Raw genomic sequence first — 22,538 nt, forward strand, 5'->3', positions numbered from 1 at the left:
CATTTTGGTCCGTGGTTGAAGGACCAAAATGGAGTTATTGGCCAGTTAGCTTATCAGACTCGGGTCGTGACACTATTGCCGCTACTCATCGTAACTCGTCACTACTGCTGCTCCTCCTCCTTCGGCGACTATAATCCTCTGGTCATGACTAGACCTCCATTGAGTTCTTCAATAACGTCGAGAAGAAGTAGGTTGCACGGTAGGAGGCTGAGCGCTCCAAATTTCTTATTGCTCGTGCTAGTAGGAGAGACACGTTGCCATCACCCAACTCTCCTAGGACGTCAAGTTCACCAACGCTGACGAGAAGAAGCCGGTTTCATAGTAGGAGGTAAGGGCAGATTTGAGTGTTTCCATCATCGTCATATGCTTGGCTTGTCACATCAGCAACGACGAATCCGCAACCATTTGCTCCAATGCCCGCGACCTCCTCGCTCGATATTCGCTAAATTAGTTCATATGCTAAGCATGTCTTTTTCATCTACATCTGACGCTCCAATTATTGTTTCCTCAGGAAACAATAGTTCTCCTCAACATACAATACTTATATTCATCGATGCTGCAACTCTAATCCACTTCAAACTATTCCAAAGCAGCAATTATACATCTTGGCAAGCACAATTCTCTAATATTCTTTTTGGATATGAACTATTAGGCTACATCGACGGCTCTCTCAGTTATTCACCAGAAAAAATCTAAATACCTAGAGAACCCATCCCAATAACAGATCCTGATCAGTGGCTACGAAAAGAATGTCTTATTCTATAAGCAATTAAAGTCTCGATTACTAGCTTCATAGCACCACTAATATCTTTGTACAATACTATAGTAGAAGCATTGTCAAAGTTACAAACCACCCTCGTCAATCGCTCTCGCACTCTAATGCTAACTCTCGTATCGATTATGATGAAAACAACACAAGAGGGAAGTTTTATTATTGATTATATACAAGATAAAAAATTATTATAGATGACTTAGCTTTTATAAGTCATCCTCTAAGTGATGAAGAAGTTACTATTCATATTCTCAATGGCCTAGGAGACGAATATAAGAAACCGACATCAATAATTCATGTATGAGACTCATCGATGTCATTTAAAGAACTGTATGATAAGTTGATTGATCATTAATAATATTTGAAAAGAGAAAAGAGGATGACATGACCAACTATAATAGCTCAATTCAATCAAAAATCTAAAACAAAGAGCAATCAAAGCAATAATGACATCAACAAAGGATCGATCAAGATGTCTTATGGATACATGATAATACGTAGAGCCATCATCTTCTATTACACTATCAATCTTTCAATCATGGTGATAACTCTAATCCAAAAAGCTAAGGAAATAACTTATACTAAAACTATTAGCAACTTTGTCACCTTAACAATCAATCACTAGAAGGTCATCTGCTAGCTCTTTGACAAAATTGGACATACATAGGAAGTGATTATCGTCAAACAAGAGCCGTGGATTCCATCACGAAAGGCACAACAAGTAATGATAAGATATCAAAGTGGATTCGAGAACAATTCATTATTTATTGAAAGCAACACCGAATGACAAGGATAACAACGATGATGGCAAGAACCATAATAGTCATCGTTGCTTATTTATTACATCATTCCATAGATAGGAACAGGAGCCAGTGCCTGTGCAAACACTTAGTTAGGCAATGAGCAGTGAATCCCAATAGCGTCAATGGCTGTACCAGCTCGCCCAAAGAAGCCCAGAATCCTACTCCCCTCTTCTAAAGTAAGGGCGAAAGAAGTGCCCGTCTTGTTACCGACACTTATGGATGCACCCTTGTTAGTATCAAGAGTAAGCAACATCACAATTGCATGTCGCTGATAATTGGATAATGCATGAAAATATCCGGAGATAGAAGTGAAGTACTCGTCCTCCTCAAGGATGATCTGCAAAAAACGATCAAGGATTTAACGAGAAACAAACAATGGGAAAAAGAAAACTAATTGAAACACATCTAATATTGCAATGTATTTTCAAGAGAAATTGGTTTGACTACCAAACGTGTTGCTAGAAAACATTCAGCTGGTTGAACCAGTTTATATGGTTGGACAAAGACACGAAGTTGATGAGTGTGTATTTATATACACATAGATGTATAGATATACCTCCTTGGAAGCGCCGGTGGTGGTTCCACGTTTGTAGGTGTGGGAATTACCGTTAAGAATGTAGGTAATCTCCAACCCCACAATGTTATCTCCGTAATAGATTCGAAGTTTGGTAATGTGGTCGGCTTGTCCCATATCCCACGCATTCCCTCCGTTGCCACCCCATGGCCCCACCTTCACCATTCTCCCCTGCGTGCATCAGAATAAACACCACATGTCATCCATCCATCTATGTTGTAGTATACGAGCAAGTGTAGTTGAAGAAGTGAGAAAAGGGATGGAATTTTGAAGACTAACAACGCCACTCACCATATTAGCAGCAACTGAGAATAATGAATGGACGCGCACACTCCCTTGGCGGCAGAAGATGCTATTGCAGGACTTGGTGCTGGGAAGGGCATTGGATGAGGGTATTTATAGCCCACCAGTCTAGTTTGGATAAGTATGAGCTGATGTATACATACAGCAAGGAAGAATTGCACCCCCCACCACCACCGTCCTAAAATCTCACGGAAACGTGAAACATGCATATACCGTGCTCTTCCTTTTTTTTATTGCTTTCATGCAGTGCAATTAATTGTTTGATAGGAACGAGATGCGAGGACTTCCGACGCAGTCGGTGAGTAAATATGATAAACTTGAACACGGTGGCCGGATGGTTGAGCCCAACAGCACCACTATCTCCTTCCATTGCCTCAGACGACGAGCTCCATCTACATCTTGTCCTTGTGGATAACCTCCAATTATAAGGAAACATGGATTTGGTGGTCGGCCGCCACGTCTCCTTCCTTCAGATGAGAAAGGACGGGCTCCATTTTCCACCGCCTGCCCGCTTAGTGCTTAGAGCCTCTAACTTCTTCGTCTCGTACTTGTCATGACAGAAGCATGCCCATTATTGTCACCAAGGTGAGGTGTGGTTAGGAAAATTATCTATCAAGAAAATAACTTTGATTATTTCTTATTGACACCTCTAATATTATTTTGAACATACAAATCCTAATCGATAAAGAATTGTTTTTAAATATAATTTTCAGTTATCTAAGGAATATGAATCCTATTATTAAATGGCGAGGAGCCTGATCTCCTGACTTAATAATATTTTGGTTCACTCTAATGTGAACTATATCATTTATTTCTATCATCATTACTAAAGTTTAAGTTTTTTTCGAAGAAAAATAATATATAGACTCTAAAATAAAAATCAATCCTAGCAGAAGCAAGTATTGAAATAAAGTATTAGATGTCATAACTAGGTAAAGAGAGTTACGCGCTCATGCGTATAAAATCTGGTATATTTTGAAGATGTTAGATGACGAACCTAGTAAATATTTTGACTCTTTATAGCAAATATACCAAATCAAATCTCATCGTCGCCACTTACATTTGCAAAGAAAAAGAAAAAACATTGTGACAATGACTGTATGAATGAGAAAGTATTGGTACAAGAGTTATGGGTTTGTATTTGAATACAAGTTACATTAGCTTGTAGTGGCCCTAGAGAACTCAAAATGAGATCCTTTATGCTCACACTACTCAGTTCCCCAACTTTTCTTTTCCATAAAATCATGACATGCATTTTGGCTAATGACAGGGTTCATAAACTTGAGAGGTCTATTCAACGGATAAGTTATATATAAATTGAATGGACAAAATCTTGTCAAGGATGGTTCAAACTAAATTGTGATGGTCCGTTTAATGGAATAGATGGCGGTTTAGGATATGTTTTGCATGATTTGCTACCCGTATTATCTTTATTGGTGATAGGTAAATATAATAAAAAGGCATTACGTCATATGAAGCGTCGTGGTGATCCAGGAGGGTTCGAAAGCGGCTTCACGAAATGATGCTATTTGGCGTATCGTCATAAAATCGAATTTTGAATTCATCGTACAAATTCAATGCAACTTCATTGTACCATGGACACTTCACAGTCCGGTCACTGACATTAAATATTTGTTACATAATTTCGAGGACTACAAGTTTATACCCGTACATAAGGAGCATAACCGGGTGGCTATTCGGTTGGCCAATCACTCTGGAGGAATAAAATCTTCCTCATTTTAAAAGAAGGGAGTGACCCATGGAATATTTTATGCTCGTTGATTGGATATCCGAGAATAAATAAGTATTAGACATTCTTAAAAATTATTATTATATTTTACTTTGGACTAAAAAAAGACTTACATTACCCAAATCATATCACAAGAACGGTTTCCACGATGATATATTGTTCATATGTACGCGAAATGTCATAGGAATGCAACCACCGATTGGATTCAACTATCATCATATCGTCAATTAGCGTACAATAACCGGTGGACCCGTAACATATTTCTTGTTTTATTCAAAGAAACACAACGATTGCTGCCACTTATTTATCGCTGCAACCAAGCAGATACATTGCAGCAGACTAAGACACAGACACCAAGGCGTGACGTGTGTTTAATTAGGTATAGTGCAGTAAACTCCGATTGCCTCGATGGCATCGATGGTAGAACCTTCACGTCCGAAGAAGCCTAGAATCTTACCCTCATCCTCCAGATTTAGGGAGAAATGACTACCGATCGTATTGCCGGCGCTCACAGAATTGCCCTTGTTGGTCTCAAGGGTAAGTTGTGTTATGAAAACGTCTGTCGTCCACATCGTCTTGAAATATCCAGAGATGAAAGTGAAGTATTCGTCCTCCTCTAGAGTAATCTATACAAGCAATCAAAGATGTAGTTAGACATAACCCACCAAAAAATAGTTAGGGAATTCGCTAGTATCCTAGGAATAATTAATTGTAACCTTTGATCAATAAATACTAAACGCATGTTTTCAGCTTTGACAGTACCTCATTGTACTGGGGTGCATCGCCTCCGACGTGGATGGTCTTCTTCTTGCCGTCGACGGTGAAGGTGAAGTCAAACGCGAATACGGCATCGTTGTAATGAATTTTGACGTTGCTAATGTGATCCGCCTGTCCCATATTCCAGGTTTTGCCGCCGTTGCCACCCCATGGTCCTTGCTGGAGCACGCCCGCCTGCAACCGCACCGGCCGCCAGCAACGAAACCACCACCAAATTAATACCATATATAGCGACAAAAGATGTATATACAGGCAGGCATGCAAGCATGGCCTGCCCCAAATTAACACACAAGAAAATCTATGAAGATGATAAGAAATGGAATCAAGCATCGCACCATTATCCGACTTGTATGAACTACTTCTGCGGAAGATATTAGTATGTATTGCAGGTATGGATGCGCTTGAAGACGAAGAGCAACGAGCGGGGGTACTTATAGCCCTGCAGCCCTGAGTTTGGATAAGTATTAGGAGGCAGTGGCCCTTTTGCTTCGATGCCTGCCAACAGATCTCGCGCGTAGGTAAGCAAACAAACGTGAGTTTCGTGCGCGAGAACTGATGGATACACACATTAATGCGCCTTCCCTCCCGCAGTACATCAAGACATATAATCTAAAATGAGATCCTTCCTTCTCCCATGCATGAAACGTGAAACATGTTGTGTAGCAAAGATTACGTCTTCTCCTATATGAAACGTGAAACATGCGGAAACAAGTTACGAGGACTGCGAAGAGAGCCGGTGCATCGTACAGACAACCTTATCTCTTTCCATCGCCTGAGAGGGCGACCTCGAACCTCCACATGCTGCGCATCTCGAGCCTCAAACCTCGACTTCTCCTTGCCGTTTTGCATATGGACATGGCACTTCCGCAAACAATTGAGACTCCGCGTCCCACAGATCGAGACGAGCAGATTATGTCATGCGAGGTAGGATTCGGTAACATGGTTGGATATACTAATTTTACATTACATGAGATATGCATGCATATCCGACCAACTTACTTTCTCACAGTACAGTTTGGATGGGAATTCAACTTCGAAACTTAATCTTCCAAGCTGACCATGTGGCGTCCTTACAATGCGGCGATTAAATATAGACCGAGCAATTTTCTATTTTCTATTTTTTATGAGACTTGTGATATAATAATCTAATGGTTGGTATTGACGGTGTATCCTATAAAAACATAGATGAACCCCTCAAGATATATATAATTTCTTAAAGAATAGATATTATTGTGTTATGTAACCAATAGCGAGCTGGGAAAAGCCTGTGTACGTACACGGGAGGAGCACAAATTCTTCATCTCATTAACGACTCTTTTTCAACATATTCATTTGAAAAATCATCATTTGTGGACACATTATGATCATCCTACTCCTATCCCGAAGAATTACCATATATGATGGGGAAGAAGTAAACTTATATCTGATAGTATATATGAGAGAGGCACACGTGGAATAACATCCTTGCTTCCTTATATCCTCAATCAATCTTTGATTTGAGGATAAATCACGAGTTTGCGTATCTGATTTCGTGATTTGAGCATTTGATCGACGGAAATCTCTTCCTCAATCACCTCAATGAATAAAATTCATCCCTTTCACAATATATTACCCAATTCTACATGGTATCAGAGTACCTGTTGTCTCGAGCAAAACATTGACCTTCCTCATTGTATGGCGACTGTAATCCCTCTTCTCTACTGATTTGCAACTACCGATTTTCTCTTCTGCTCGGCGATGCATCTCCTAAGCCGGATCTCTCACAATCTGTCGATTTCACTATTCTGTTTGCCAATTCTTCTCGGATCGCAAAATCTTGCTCGGTGACGTATTATATTTACTGTCATTGCTGTGACTTCGGTCGCCGAAGGCCACGCTCCCCTTGAACGATCCAACGTCTCCCCTCTATCTCTTCCATTCGACCCGTCGCCAACGACCCTATACTCTTCCTCGGATCTATTTGTAACATCCCATTAGTCCCACATCGGAAGTGGGCAATGTGTATGATTAGCTTATAAGGGCCTGATGAGTGTACTATGTTAACTCCCGCTTAAGCATTTTGGTCCGTGGTTGAAGGACCAAAATGGAGTTATTGGCCAATTAGCTTATCAGACTCGGGTCGTGACATTTGGTATCAGAGTAAGAAAGGGTTACCCGTGGATGGAGTCAGAGAACTCATCACGACGTGGAGCCACCTCACATCGGAAGTGGGCAATGTGTATGATTAGCTTATAAGGGCCTGATGAGTGTACTATGTTAACACCCGCTTAAGCATTTTGGTCCGTGGTTGAAGGACCAAAATGGAGTTATTGGCCCGCTTAAGCATTTTGGTCCGTGGTTGAAGGACCAAAATGGAGTTATTGGCCAGTTAGCTTATCAGACTCGGGTCGTGACACTATTGCCGCTACTCATCGTAACTCGTCACTACTGCTGCTCCTCCTCCTTCGGCGACTATAATCCTCTGGTCATGACTAGACCTCCATTGAGTTCTTCAATAACGTCGAGAAGAAGTAGGTTGCACGGTAGGAGGCTGAGCGCTCCAAATTTCTTATTGCTCGTGCTAGTAGGAGAGACACGTTGCCATCACCCAACTCTCCTAGGACGTCAAGTTCACCAACGCTGACGAGAAGAAGCCGGTTTCATAGTAGGAGGTAAGGGCAGATTTGAGTGTTTCCATCATCGTCATATGCTTGGCTTGTCACATCAGCAACGACGAATCCGCAACCATTTGCTCCAATGCCCGCGACCTCCTCGCTCGATATTCGCTAAATTAGTTCATATGCTAAGCATGTCTTTTTCATCTACATCTGACGCTCCAATTATTGTTTCCTCAGGAAACAATAGTTCTCCTCAACATACAATACTTATATTCATCGATGCTGCAACTCTAATCCACTTCAAACTATTCCAAAGCAGCAATTATACATCTTGGCAAGCACAATTCTCTAATATTCTTTTTGGATATGAACTATTAGGCTACATCGACGGCTCTCTCAGTTATTCACCAGAAAAAATCTAAATACCTAGAGAACCCATCCCAATAACAGATCCTGATCAGTGGCTACGAAAAGAATGTCTTATTCTATAAGCAATTAAAGTCTCGATTACTAGCTTCATAGCACCACTAATATCTTTGTACAATACTACAGTAGAAGCATTGTCAAAGTTACAAACCACCCTCGTCAATCGCTCTCGCACTCTAATGCTAACTCTCGTATCGATTATGATGAAAACAACACAAGAGGGAAGTTTTATTATTGATTATATACAAGATATAAAAATTATTATAGATGACTTAGCTTTTATAAGTCATTCTCTAAGTGATGAAGAAGTTACTATTCATATTCTCAATGGCCTAGGAGACGAATATAAGAAACCGACATCAATAATTCATGTATGAGACTCATCGATGTCATTTAAAGAACTGTATGATAAGTTGATTGATCATTAATAATATTTGAAAAGAGAAAAGAGGATGACATGACCAACTATAATAGCTCAATTCAATCAAAAATCTAAAACAAAGAGCAATCAAAGCAATAATGACATCAACAAAGGATCGAACAAGATGTCTTATGGATACATGATAATACGTAGAGCCATCATCTTCTATTACACTATCAATCTTTCAATCATGGTGATAACTCTAATCCAAAAAGCTAAGGAAATAACTTATACTAAAACTATTAGCAACTTTGTCACCTTAACAATCAATCACTAGAAGGTCATCTGCTAGCTCTTTGACAAAATTGGACATACATAGGAAGTGATTATCGTCAAACAAGAGCCGTGGATTCCATCACGAAAGGCACAACAAGTAATGATAAGATATCAAAGTGGATTCGAGAACAATTCATTATTTATTGAAAGCAACACCGAATGACAAGGATAACAACGATGATGGCAAGAACCATAATAGTCATCGTTGCTTATTTATTACATCATTCCATAGATAGGAACAGGAGCCAGTGCCTGTGCAAACACTTAGTTAGGCAATGAGCAGTGAATCCCAATAGCGTCAATGGCTGTACCAGCTCGCCCAAAGAAGCCCAGAATCCTACTCCCCTCTTCTAAAGTAAGGGCGAAAGAAGTGCCCGTCTTGTTACCGACACTTATGGATGCACCCTTGTTAGTATCAAGAGTAAGCAACATCACAATTGCATGTCGCTGATAATTGGATAATGCATGAAAATATCCGGAGATAGAAGTGAAGTACTCGTCCTCCTCAAGGATGATCTGCAAAAAACGATCAAGGATTTAACGAGAAACAAACAATGGGAAAAAGAAAACTAATTGAAACACATCTAATATTGCAATGTATTTTCAAGAGAAATTGGTTTGACTACCAAACGTGTTGCTAGAAAACATTCAGCTGGTTGAACCAGTTTATATGGTTGGACAAAGACACGAAGTTGATGAGTGTGTATTTATATACACATAGATGTATAGATATACCTCCTTGGAAGCGCCGGTGGTGGTTCCACGTTTGTAGGTGTGGGAATTACCGTTAAGAATGTAGGTAATCTCCAACCCCACAATGTTATCTCCGTAATAGATTCGAAGTTTGGTAATGTGGTCGGCTTGTCCCATATCCCACGCATTCCCTCCGTTGCCACCCCATGGCCCCACCTTCACCATTCTCCCCTGCGTGCATCAGAATAAACACCACATGTCATCCATCCATCTATGTTGTAGTATACGAGCAAGTGTAGTTGAAGAAGTGAGAAAAGGGATGGAATTTTGAAGACTAACAACGCCACTCACCATATTAGCAGCAACTGAGAATAATGAATGGACGCGCACACTCCCTTGGCGGCAGAAGATGCTATTGCAGGACTTGGTGCTGGGAAGGGCATTGGATGAGGGTATTTATAGCCCACCAGTCTAGTTTGGATAAGTATGAGCTGATGTATACATACAGCAAGGAAGAATTGCACCCCCCACCACCACCGTCCTAAAATCTCACGGAAACGTGAAACATGCATATTCCGTGCTCTTCCTTTTTTTTATTGCTTTCATGCAGTGCAATTAATTGTTTGCTAGGAACGAGATGCGAGGACTTCCGACGCAGCCGGTGAGTAAATATGATAAACTTGAACACGGTGGCCGGATGGTTGAGCCCAACAGCACCACTATCTCCTTCCATTGCCTCAGACGACGAGCTCCATCTACATCTTGTCCTTGTGGATAACCTCCAATTATAAGGAAACATGGATTTGGTGGTCGGCCGCCACGTCTCCTTCCTTCAGATGAGAAAGGACGGGCTCCATTTTCCACCGCCTGCCTGCTTAGTGCTTAGAGCCTCTAACTTCTTCGTCTCGTACTTGTCATGACAGAAGCATGCCCATTATTGTCACCAAGGTGAGGTGTGGTTAGGAAAATTATCTATCAAGAAAATAACTTTGATTATTTCTTATTGACACCTCTAATATTATTTTGAACATACAAATCCTAATCGATAAAGAATTGTTTTTAAATATAATTTTCAGTTATCTAAGGAATATGAATCCTATTATTAAATGGCGAGGAGCCAGATCTCCTGACTTAATAATATGTTGGTTCACTCTAATGTGAACTATATCATTTATTTCTATCATCATTACTAAAGTTTAAGTTTTTATCGAAGAAAAATAATATATAGACTCTAAAATAAAAATCAATCCTAGCAGAAGCAAGTATTGAAATAAAGTATTAGATGTCATAACTAGGTAAAGAGAGTTACGCGCTCATGCGTATAAAATCTGGTATATTTTGAAGATGTTAGATGACGAACCTAGTAAATATTTTGACTCTTTATAGCAAATATACCAAATCAAATCTCATCGTCGCCACTTACATTTGCAAAGAAAAAGAAAAAACATTGTGACAATGACTGTATGAATGAGAAAGTATTGGTACAAGAGTTATGGGTTTGTATTTGAATACAAGTTACATTAGCTTGTAGTGGCCCTAGAGAACTCAAAATGAGATCCTTTATGCTCACACTACTCAGTTCCCCAACTTTTCTTTTCCATAAAATCATGACATGCATTTTGGCTAATGACAGGGTTCATAAACTTGAGAGGTCTATTCAACAGATAAGTAATATATAAATTGAATGGACAAAATCTTGTCAAGGATGGTTCAAACTAAATTGTAATGGAATAGATGGCGGTTTAGGATATGTTTTGCATGATTTGCTACCCGTATTATCTTTATTGGTGATAGGTAAATATAATAAAAAGGTATTACGTCATATGAAGCGTCGTGGTGATCCAGGAGGGTTTGAAAGCGACTTCACGAAATGATGCTATTTGGCGTATCGTCATAAAATCAAATTTTGAATTCGTAGTACAAATTCAATGCAACTTCATTGTACCATGGACACTTCACAGTCCGGTCACTGACATTAAATATTTGTTACATAATTTCGAGGACTACAAGTTTTTACATGTACAAAGGAGCAAAACAAGGTGGCTATTCGGTTGGCCAATCACTCTGGAGTAATAAAATCTTCCTCATTTTAAAAGAAAGGAGTGACCCATGGAATATTTTATGCTCGTTGATTGGATATCCGAGAATAAATAAGTATTAGACATTCTTAAAAATTATTATTATATTTTACTTTGGACTAAAAAAAGACTTACATTACCCAAATCATATCACAAGAACGGTTTCCACGATGATATATTGTTCATATGTACGCGAAATGTCATAGGAATGCAACCACCGATTGGATTCAACTATCATCATATCGTCAATTAGCGTACAATAACCGGTGGACCCGTAACATATTTCTTGTTTTATTCAAAGAAACACAACGATTGCTGCCACTTATTTATCGCTGCAACCAAGCAGATACATTGCAGCAGACTAAGACACAGACACCAAGGCGTGACGTGTGTTTAATTAGGTATAGTGCAGTAAACTCCGATTGCCTCGATGGCATCGATGGTAGAACCTTCACGTCCGAAGAAGCCTAGAATCTTACCCTCATCCTCCAGATTTAGGGAGAAATGACTACCGATCGTATTGCCGGCGCTCACAGAATTGCCCTTGTTGGTCTCAAGGGTAAGTTGTGTTATGAAAACGTCTGTCGTCCACATCGTCTTGAAATATCCAGAGATGAAAGTGAAGTATTCGTCCTCCTCTAGAGTAATCTATACAAGCAATCAAAGATGTAGTTAGACATAACCCACCAAAAAATAGTTAGGGAATTCGCTAGTATCCTAGGAATAATTAATTGTAACCTTTGATCAATAAATACTAAACGCATGTTTTCAGCTTTGACAGTACCTCATTGTACTGGGGTGCATCGCCTCCGACGTGGATGGTCTTCTTCTTGCCGTCGACGGTGAAGGTGAAGTCAAACGCGAATACGGCATCGTTGTAATGAATTTTGACGTTGCTAATGTGATCCGCCCGTCCCATATTCCAGGTTTTGCCGCCGTTGCCACCCCATGGTCCTTGCTGGAGCACGCCCGCCTGCAACCGCACCGGCCGCCAGCAACGAAACCACCACCAAATTAATACCATATATAGCGACAAAAGATGTATATACAGGCAGGCATGCAAGCATGGCCTGCCCCAAATTAACACACAAGAAAATCTATGAAGATGATAAGAAATGGAATCAAGCATCGCACCATTATCCGACTTGTATGAACTACTTCTGCGGAAGATATTAGTATGTATTGCAGGTATGGATGCGCTTGAAGAAGAAGAGCAACGAGTGGGGGTACTTATAGCCCTGCAGCCCTGAGTTTGGATAAGTATTAGGAGGCAGTGGCCCTTTTGCTTCGATGCCTGCCAACAGATCTCGCGCGTAGGTAAGCAAACAAACGTGAGTTTCGTGCGCGAGAACTGATGGATACACACATTAATGCGCCTTCCCTCCCGTAGTACATCAAGACACATAATCTAAAATGAGATCCTTCCTTCTCCCATGCATGAAACGTGAAACATGTTGTGTAGCAAAGATTACGTCTTCTCCTATATGAAACGTGAAACATGCGGAAACAAGTTACGAGGACTGCGAAGAGAGCCGGTGCATCGTACAGACAACCTTATCTCTTTCCATCGCCTGAGAGGGCGACCTCGAACCTCCACATGCTGCGCATCTCGAGCCTCAAACCTCGACTTCTCCTTGCCGTTTTGCATATGGACATGGCACCTCCGCAAACAATTGAGACTCCGCGTCCCACGGATCGAGACGAGCAGATTATGTCATGCGAGGTAGGATTCGGTAACATGGTTGGATATACTAATTTTACATTACATGAGATATGCATGCATATCCGACCAACTTACTTTCTCACAGTACAGTTTGGATGGGAATTCAACTTCGAAACTTAATCTTCCAAGCTGACCATGTGGCGTCCTTACAATGCGGCGATGAAATATAGATCGAGCAATTTTCTATTTTCTATTTTTTCTGAGACTTGCGATATAATAATTTAATGGTTGATATTGAAGGTGTATCCTATCAAAACATAGATGAACCCCTAAAGATATATATAATTTATTAAAAAATAGATATTAATGTGTTATGTAACCAATAGCGAGCTGGGAAAAGCCTGTGTACGTACACGGGAGGAGCACAAATTCTTCATCTCATTAACGACTCTTTTTCAACATATTCATTTGAAAAATCATCATTTGTGGACACATTATGATCATCCTACTCCTATCCCCAAGAATTACCATATATGATGGGGAAGAAGTAAACTTATATCTGATAGTATATATGAGAGAGGCACACGTGGAATAACATCCTTGTTTCCTTATATCCTCAATCAATCTTTGATTTGAGGATAAATCATGAATTTGCGTAACTGATCTGATTACGTGATTTGAGCATTTGATCGACGGAAATCTCTTTCTCAATCACCTCAATGAATAAAATTCATCCCTTTCACAATATATTACTCAATTCTACATGGTATCAGAGTACCTGTTGTCTCGAGCAAAACATTGACCTTCCTCATTGTCTGACGACTGTAATCCCTCTTCTCTACTGATTTGCCACTACCGATTTTCTCTTCTGCTCGGCGATCCATCTCCTAAGCCGGATCTCTCACAATCTGTCGATTTCACTATTCTGTTTGACAATTCTTCTCGGATCGCAAAATCTTGCTCGGTGACGTATTATATTTACTGTCATTGCTGCGACTTCGGTCGCCGAAGGCCATGCTCCCCTTGAACGATCCAACGTCTCCCCTCTATCTCTTCCATTCGACCCGTCGCCAGCGACCCTATACTCTTCCTCGGATCTATTTGTAACATCCCATTAGTCGCACATCGGAAGTGGGCAATGTGTATGATTAGCTTATAAGGGCATGATGAGTGTACTACGTTAACTCCCGCTTAAGCATTTTGGTCCGTGGTTGAAGGACCGAAATGGAGTTATTGGCCAGTTAGCTTATCAGACTCGGGTCGTGACATTTGGTATCAGAGTCGACCTAGCATTTGGGTAGGGTGAGAGGGCTCGAGTAGGAAAGGGCTACCCATGGATGGAGTCAGAGAACTCATCACGGTGTGGAGCCACCACTGAGTTAATCCTCATATGCCCTATGCTAGGGTTCGATCTGGGTTATGTCGGGCCTTGACGAGGACGTCAAGCTAATTGAGTTGGGGATATTGTAACATCCCATTAGTCCCACATCGGAAGTGGGCAATGTGTATGATTAGCTTATAAGGGCCTGATGAGTGTACTACGTTAACTCCCGCTTAAGCATTTTGGTCTGTGGTTGAAGGACCAAAATGGAGTTATTGGCCAGTTAGCTTATCAGACTCGGGTCGTGACACTATTGCCGCTACTCATCGTAACTCCTCACTACTGCTCCTCCTCCTCCTTCGGCGACTAAAATCCTCTGGTCATGACTAGACCTCCATTGAGTTCTTCAATAACGTCGAGAAGAAGTAGGTTGCATGGTAGGAGGCTGAGCGCTCCAAATTTCTTATTGCTCGTGCCAGTAGGAGAGACACGTCGCCATCACCCAACTCTCCTAGGACGTCAAGTTCGCCAACGCTGTCGAGAAGAAGCAGGTTGCATAGTAGGAGGTCGAGCGCTCCAAATCCCCCTCGATATTCGCAAAATTAATTCATATGTTAAGCATGTCTTTTTCATCTACATCTGACGCTCCAATTAATGTATCCTCAGGAAACAGTAGTTCTCCTCAACATACAATACTTATATTCATCAATGCTGCAACTCTAATCCACTTCAAGCTATTCAAAAGCTGCAATTATATATCTTGGCAAGCACAATTCTCTATTCTTCTTTTTGGATATGAACTATTAGGCTACATCGATGGCTCTCTCAGTTATTCACCAGAAAAAATCTAAATACCTAGAGAACCCATCCCAATAACAAATCATGATCCGTGGCTACGAAAAGAACGTCTTTTTCTATAAGCAATTCAAGCCTCAATCACTAGCTTCATAGCACCACTAATATCTTTGTACAATACTACAGTAGAAGCATTGTCAAAGTTACAAACCACCCTCGTCAATCGCTCTCGCATGTGCATGCTAACTCTTGTATCGATTATGATGAAAACAACACAAGAAGGAAGTATTATTATTGATTATATACAAGATATAAAAATTATTATAGATGACTTAGCTTTTATAAGTCATCCCCTAAGTGATGAAGAAGTTACTATTCATATTCTCAATGGCCTAGGGGACGAATATAAGAAACTGACATCAATAATTCATGTATCAGACTTACCGATGTCGTTTAAAGAACTGTATGACAAGTTGATTGATCATTAATAATATTTGAAAAGAGAAAAGAGGATGACATGACCAATTATCATAGCTCAATTCAATCAAAAATCTAAATCAAAGAGCAATCAAAGCAATAATGACATCAACAAAGGATCGAACAAGATGTCTTATGGATACATGATAATACGTAGAGCCATCATCTTCTATTACACTATCAATCTTTCAATCATGGTGATAACTCTAATCCAAATAGCTAAGGAAATAACTTATACTAAAACTATTAGCAACTTTGGCACCTTAACAATCAATCAATAGAAGGTCATCTGCTAGCTCTTTGACAAAATTGGACATACATAGGAAGTGATTATCGTCAAACAAGAGCCGTGGATTCCATCACGAAAGGCACAACAAGTAATGATAAGATATCAAAGTGGATTCGAGAACAATTCATTATTTATTGAAAGCAACACCGAATGACAAGGATAACAACGATGATGGCAAGAACCATAATAGTCATCGTTGCTTATTTATTACATCATTCCATAGATAGGAACAGGAGCCAGTGCCTGTGCAAACACTTAGTTAGGCAATGAGCAGTGAATCCCAATAGCGTCAATGGCTGTACCAGCTCGCCCAAAGAAGCCCAGAATCCTACTCCCCTCTTCTAAAGTAAGGGCGAAAGAAGTGCCCGTCTTGTTACCGACACTTATGGATGCACCCTTGTTAGTATCAAGAGTAAGCAACATCACAATTGCATGTCGCTGATAATTGGATAATGCATGAAAATATCCGGAGATAGAAGTGAAGTACTCGTCCTCCTCAAGGATGATCTGCAAAAAACGATCAAGGATTTAACGAGAAACAAACAATGGGAAAAAGAAAACTAATTGAAACGCATCTAATATTGCAATGTATTTTCAAGAGAAATTGGTTTGACTACCAAACGTGTTGCTAGAAAACATTCAGCTGGTTGAACCAGTTTATATGGTTGGACAAAGACACGAAGTTGATGAGTGTGTATTTATATACACATAGATGTATAGATATACCTCCTTGGAAGCGCCGGTGGTGGTTCCACGTTTGTAGGTGTGGGAATTACCGTTAAGAATGTAGGTAATCTCCAACCCCACAATGTTATCTCCGTAATAGATTCGAAGTTTGGTAATGTGGTCGGCTTGTCCCATATCCCACGCATTCCCTCCGTTGCCACCCCATGGCCCCACCTTCACCATTCTCCCCTGCGTGCATCAGAATAAACACCACATGTCATCCATCCATCCATCTATGTTGTAGTATACGAGCAAGTGTAGTTGAAGAACTCAGAAAAGGGATGGAATTTTGAAGACTAACAACGCCACTCACCATATTAGCAGCAACTGAGAATAATGAATGGACGCGCACACTCCCTTGGCGGCAGAAGATGCTATTGCAGGACTTGGTGCTGGGAAGGGCATTGGATGAGGGTATTTATAGCCCACCAGTCTAGTTTGGATAAGTATGAGCTGATGTATACATACAGCAAGGAAGAATTGCACCCCCCACCACCACCGTCCTAAAATCTCACGGAAACGTGAAACATGCATATTCCGTGCTCTTCCTTTTTTTTATTGCTTTCATGCAGTGCAATTAATTGTTTGCTAGGAACGAGATGCGAGGACTTCCGACGCAGCCGGTGAGTAAATATGATAAACTTGAACACGGTGGCCGGATGGTTGAGCCCAACAGCACCACTATCTCCTTCCATTGCCTCAGACGACGAGCTCCATCTACATCTTGTCCTTGTGGATAACCTCCAATTATAAGGAAACATGGATTTGGTGGTCGGCCGCCACGTCTCCTTCCTTCAGATGAGAAAGGACGGGCTCCATTTTCCACCGCCTGCCTGCTTAGTGCTTAGAGCCTCTAACTTCTTCGTCTCGTACTTGTCATGACAGAAGCATGCCCATTATTGTCACCAAGGTGAGGTGTGGTTAGGAAAATTATCTATCAAGAAAATAACTTTGATTATTTCTTATTGACACCTCTAATATTATTTTGAACATACAAATCCTAATCGATAAAGAATTGTTTTTAAATATAATTTTCAGTTATCTAAGGAATATGAATCCTATTATTAAATGGCGAGGAGCCAGATCTCCTGACTTAATAATATGTTGGTTCACTCTAATGTGAACTATATCATTTATTTCTATCATCATTACTAAAGTTTAAGTTTTTATCGAAGAAAAATAATATATAGACTCTAAAATAAAAATCAATCCTAGCAGAAGCAAGTATTGAAATAAAGTATTAGATGTCATAACTAGGTAAAGAGAGTTACGCGCTCATGCGTATAAAATCTGGTATATTTTGAAGATGTTAGATGACGAACCTAGTAAATATTTTGACTCTTTATAGCAAATATACCAAATCAAATCTCATCGTCGCCACTTACATTTGCAAAGAAAAAGAAAAAACATTGTGACAATGACTGTATGAATGAGAAAGTATTGGTACAAGAGTTATGGGTTTGTATTTGAATACAAGTTACATTAGCTTGTAGTGGCCCTAGAGAACTCAAAATGAGATCCTTTATGCTCACACTACTCAGTTCCCCAACTTTTCTTTTCCATAAAATCATGACATGCATTTTGGCTAATGACAGGGTTCATAAACTTGAGAGGTCTATTCAACAGATAAGTAATATATAAATTGAATGGACAAAATCTTGTCAAGGATGGTTCAAACTAAATTGTAATGGAATAGATGGCGGTTTAGGATATGTTTTGCATGATTTGCTACCCGTATTATCTTTATTGGTGATAGGTAAATATAATAAAAAGGTATTACGTCATATGAAGCGTCGTGGTGATCCAGGAGGGTTTGAAAGCGACTTCACGAAATGATGCTATTTGGCGTATCGTCATAAAATCAAATTTTGAATTCGTAGTACAAATTCAATGCAACTTCATTGTACCATGGACACTTCACAGTCCGGTCACTGACATTAAATATTTGTTACATAATTTCGAGGACTACAAGTTTTTACATGTACAAAGGAGCAAAACAAGGTGGCTATTCGGTTGGCCAATCACTCTGGAGTAATAAAATCTTCCTCATTTTAAAAGAAAGGAGTGACCCATGGAATATTTTATGCTCGTTGATTGGATATCCGAGAATAAATAAGTATTAGACATTCTTAAAAAATATTATTATATTTTACTTTGGACTAAAAAAAGACTTACATTACCCAAATCATATCACAAGAACGGCTTCCACGATGATATATTGTTCATATGTACGCGAAATGTCATAGGAATGCAACCACCGATTGGATTCAACTATCATCATATCGTCAATTAGCGTACAATAACCGGTGGACCCGTAACATATTTCTTGTTTTATTCAAAGAAACACAACGATTGCTGCCACTTATTTATCGCTGCAACCAAGCAGATACATTGCAGCAGACTAAGACACAGACACCAAGGCGTGACGTGTGTTTAATTAGGTATAGTGCAGTAAACTCCGAGTGCCTCGATGGCATCGATGGTAGAACCTTCACGTCCGAAGAAGCCTAGAATCTTACCCTCATCCTCTAGATTTAGGGAGAAATGACTATTGGGCTGATGGCCCATATTCAACCCATGTGGGCTTTATCAGCTCACAGCCCACACCCCCTTTTAACCTAACCCTAATTAAGATTAGGGGGGTGTGGTGACTGCGTTTTAGAGGCAGATTAAATATATAAAAAGGCAGCAACGAGGCAGATCTTTGCAGCGACGAGATTCCAAAGAGAAGAAGGAGAACAAGGCAGAAAAGAAAGAGAAAGAAAGGGAAGAAGACAAGGACAACGCAGAGAGACTGTTCAAAATCATCTAGCAGTGTTCTCATCTCAGGTTAGATCAAATCTACAGTAGACTCTTGCTGTGATTACTTGGGGAGGTTTTAGATATTGTGGGCAGTGACGTGATCCTTGTATCCCAGTTATTCTCTTGTGGTTGTTGCTAGGGTTTTGGGCAAGAGATTGAGATTTGTATATTCATTATTCTCATAGTGGATTATCTCTAGTTTGCCCCGTGATTTTTACCCTTCACATTGAAGGGGTTTTCCACGTATATCTTGATGTTCTGTTTGATTGTGTTTCCATTTTATTCCGCTGCGTATTTTGGTCTTCTAGTATTTGTTCTTATACAAAGGTTATTCCTGTTTATATCCTCATCAACTGGTATCAGAGCGGGGTTTTGGTGATTTAATTTTTTTTTTTTGTATTTGAACATGGAGGCCAGTAATATTTCTCGTATGATTAGTTTGAATGGAAATAATTGGATGATATGGAAACCAAGAATGGAAGATCTCTTGTATTGCAAAGATTTGTATGGACCTTTGCAAGGGGATAGTGCAAAACCTACAACTATGACAGATGATGAGTGGAAGAGGTTAGATCGAAAAACGATTGGGTTTATTAGACAGTGGCTTGATGATAGTGTCTTTCACCATGTTTCTACTGAAATTTCTGCATACTCTCTTTGGAAAAAATTGGAAAGTCTCTATGAAAGAAAAACAGCTAGCAACAAAGCTTTTTTGATCAGAAAACTTGTGAACCTAAAATATAGAGAGGGTGCTTCTATTGCTGAGCATTTGAATGAAATGCAGAGTATTACTAACCAGTTATCCTCTATGAAAATATCTCTTGATGATGAGTTGCAGGCATTGTTACTTCTCAGTTCATTACCAGAAAGTTGGGAGACACTGGTGGTTTCCCTTAGTAATTCTGCGCTAGATGGTATTGTCACTATGAGTCAAGTAACAAGTAGTTTGTTGAATGAGGAGTTGAGAAGAAAGAGTTCGGCAACATCTCAGAATGATTCACAGGCACTTATCTCAGAGAACAGAGGAAGGTCAAAGTCTAGAAGCAATTCACGTATGGGTAGGAGCAAGTCAAGATCAAGAAAAGATATTGTTTGCTATAACTGTGGTGAGAAAGGACATTACAAGAACCAATGTAAGCAACCTAAGAAGAACAAGAAAAAGGGAAAAGAAGTGGAGTCTACAGAGTCAAAGGATAATACTACAGCTACAGTGCATGGTGGTGATTATTTGATTTTGTCTCCTTCTGATGATATTTTTTCTTGTGTGTGTCAGGATCTTGAGTGGGTGATTGACACAGGTGCTTCTTATCATGCTACACCTCGGAAAGAGTTTTTTGCTACATACATGTCTGGAAACTTTGGTGTTGTCAAGATGGGCAACTATGGCATAGCAGACATCATTGGCATGGGTGATATCCATTTAAAGACCAACCTTGGCTGCAAGTTGGTACTTAAGGATGTGAGGCATGTGGTTGACTTGAGGCTGAATTTAATTTCAGTTGGAAGACTATATGATGAAGAGTATGAAAGCAGATTTCACAGAGGGCAATGGAAGCTCAGTAAGGGTTCTCTTGTTATAGCTAGTGGAAAGAAATGTCATACTTTGTACAGGTTGCAGGCTAAAGCTTATGGTGAGCAGTTAAATGCTACAGAGAAAGACTTCAGTATGGAGTTGTGGCATAGGCGATTGGGACGCATGAGCGAGAAGGGGCTGCAAGCTCTTTCCAAGAGAGAGGTATTACCAGATCTCAGAGGTATACATCTGAACCCTTGTATTGATTGTTTGGCTGGTAAACAACATAGAGTTTCATTTGCTAGTGCTGCTTTGTCTAGAAAAATGCATGCCTTAGACTGTGTTTATACAGATGTATGTGGTCCTTGTCGGCACTAAGAGGGGGGGGTGAATTAGTGCAGCGGATTAAAACTTCGATTTTAGAAAAATCTTTCGTATGATAAGAACGGAACTTGAAAGACTTAACTTGAAAGCGTATTTTTGAAGTTGCGCAGCAAAGGTAATAAGGAACTAAAGCATGTAAGAAGGTTTGCAGTAATGTAAACAGTAATAATGAAATGCAAACCAGAGATTACGCCGATTTTAGAGTGGTTCGGTCAAATGACCTACATCCACTTGCGAGGCCCCTCTTCGATGAGGCTCCCACCTTCCACTAGCAAATCTCTTGAAATGGAAGGGTAAATACCCCTCTTCCAACCTTTTACAAACAGCTCAACCTCTTACAAATTTTCAATAAGAAAGAAGGAGGAGAACTCTCTAGCAAATTAAAAACAAGACTTGCTAAGACTTTCTAAGACTTTTCTCTCAATCAAAATGTTTCTCAAAAGTTGTAATCTCAGCTGAGATTTGAGGGGTATTTATAGGCCTCAAGAGGATTCAAATTTGGGCTCCAAAATTTGAATTCTCTTTGGGTTCCCGATGCTGGCGGTGCCACCGCCCAGTGTTCGGGTGCTGGGAGGTGCAACCGCCCAGCCCAGGAGGTGTCACCGCCTAGCTCTCGGGTGCTGGGCGGTGCTACCGTCCAGCCAGGCGGTGCCACCGCCTGGCTCTTCGATTTCACTGGTTTGGCTTAATTTTAGCCCAAACCATATCTGACTTTGGGCCCAGTTGGCCCCTAACCAGGATATAGGATTATCTCTTAATCCTAATCCTAATTACAATTGAACTACATAACAAAAACACATCCTAAGCAAGCTTTCAACCGCGAACGTCGAGTCTTGTTTCGGCGAGCTTTCCAACGAACTTCTTCCGACGGACTCCTATCAAGCTCTCGATCTTGTGATGACTTTAACGAGTAGCCGAGCCTTCTTGGTGATCTCCGTGAACCTCCAACGATCTCTTCGGCGAACTTCCAAAAATTCCGATAGGTTCCCGATTTCTTCTCGGTTGGTTCCGGTAGCATCTCCGACGATTCTTCGGACTCTTAAACGTCCATCGATCTTGACTCTGGTATTCTTGCTTTGTGTTTTTTGGTTATCGTAG

At 40.3% G+C, this 22,538-nt stretch overlaps 5 long non-coding RNA genes across 5 annotated transcripts; all 5 read right to left on the reverse strand.

Annotated features, from left to right (window-relative positions):
• Window positions 1-1,513: 1,513 nt before the first annotated feature.
• LOC135594969 (uncharacterized) lies at window positions 1,514-2,286 on the reverse strand. The gene is made up of 2 exons (XR_010480247.1): window positions 2,132-2,286; window positions 1,514-1,912 (listed from the first exon to the last, which is right to left on the reverse strand). It is a non-coding gene; the product is annotated as an uncharacterized LOC135594969 (long non-coding RNA).
• A 2,094-nt stretch (window positions 2,287-4,380) lies between these two features.
• On the reverse strand, window positions 4,381-5,533 carry LOC135594970 (uncharacterized). The gene is made up of 2 exons (XR_010480248.1): window positions 4,965-5,533; window positions 4,381-4,828 (listed from the first exon to the last, which is right to left on the reverse strand). It is a non-coding gene; the product is annotated as an uncharacterized LOC135594970 (long non-coding RNA).
• Window positions 5,534-8,816: 3,283 nt separating this feature from the next.
• LOC135594971 (uncharacterized) lies at window positions 8,817-9,589 on the reverse strand. The gene is made up of 2 exons (XR_010480249.1): window positions 9,435-9,589; window positions 8,817-9,215 (listed from the first exon to the last, which is right to left on the reverse strand). It is a non-coding gene; the product is annotated as an uncharacterized LOC135594971 (long non-coding RNA).
• Window positions 9,590-11,670: 2,081 nt separating this feature from the next.
• Window positions 11,671-12,833, reverse strand: LOC135594973 (uncharacterized). Its single transcript, XR_010480250.1, has 2 exons — window positions 12,255-12,833; window positions 11,671-12,118 (listed from the first exon to the last, which is right to left on the reverse strand). It is a non-coding gene; the product is annotated as an uncharacterized LOC135594973 (long non-coding RNA).
• A 3,290-nt stretch (window positions 12,834-16,123) lies between these two features.
• LOC104000361 (uncharacterized) lies at window positions 16,124-16,896 on the reverse strand. Its single transcript, XR_010480251.1, has 2 exons — window positions 16,742-16,896; window positions 16,124-16,522 (listed from the first exon to the last, which is right to left on the reverse strand). It is a non-coding gene; the product is annotated as an uncharacterized LOC104000361 (long non-coding RNA).
• Between the last annotated feature and the right edge of the window lie 5,642 nt (window positions 16,897-22,538).

Source organism: Musa acuminata, chromosome BXJ1-10, assembly GCF_036884655.1.
Source record: "Musa acuminata AAA Group cultivar baxijiao chromosome BXJ1-10, Cavendish_Baxijiao_AAA, whole genome shotgun sequence".
Taxonomy (NCBI): Eukaryota; Viridiplantae; Streptophyta; class Magnoliopsida; order Zingiberales; family Musaceae; genus Musa; species Musa acuminata.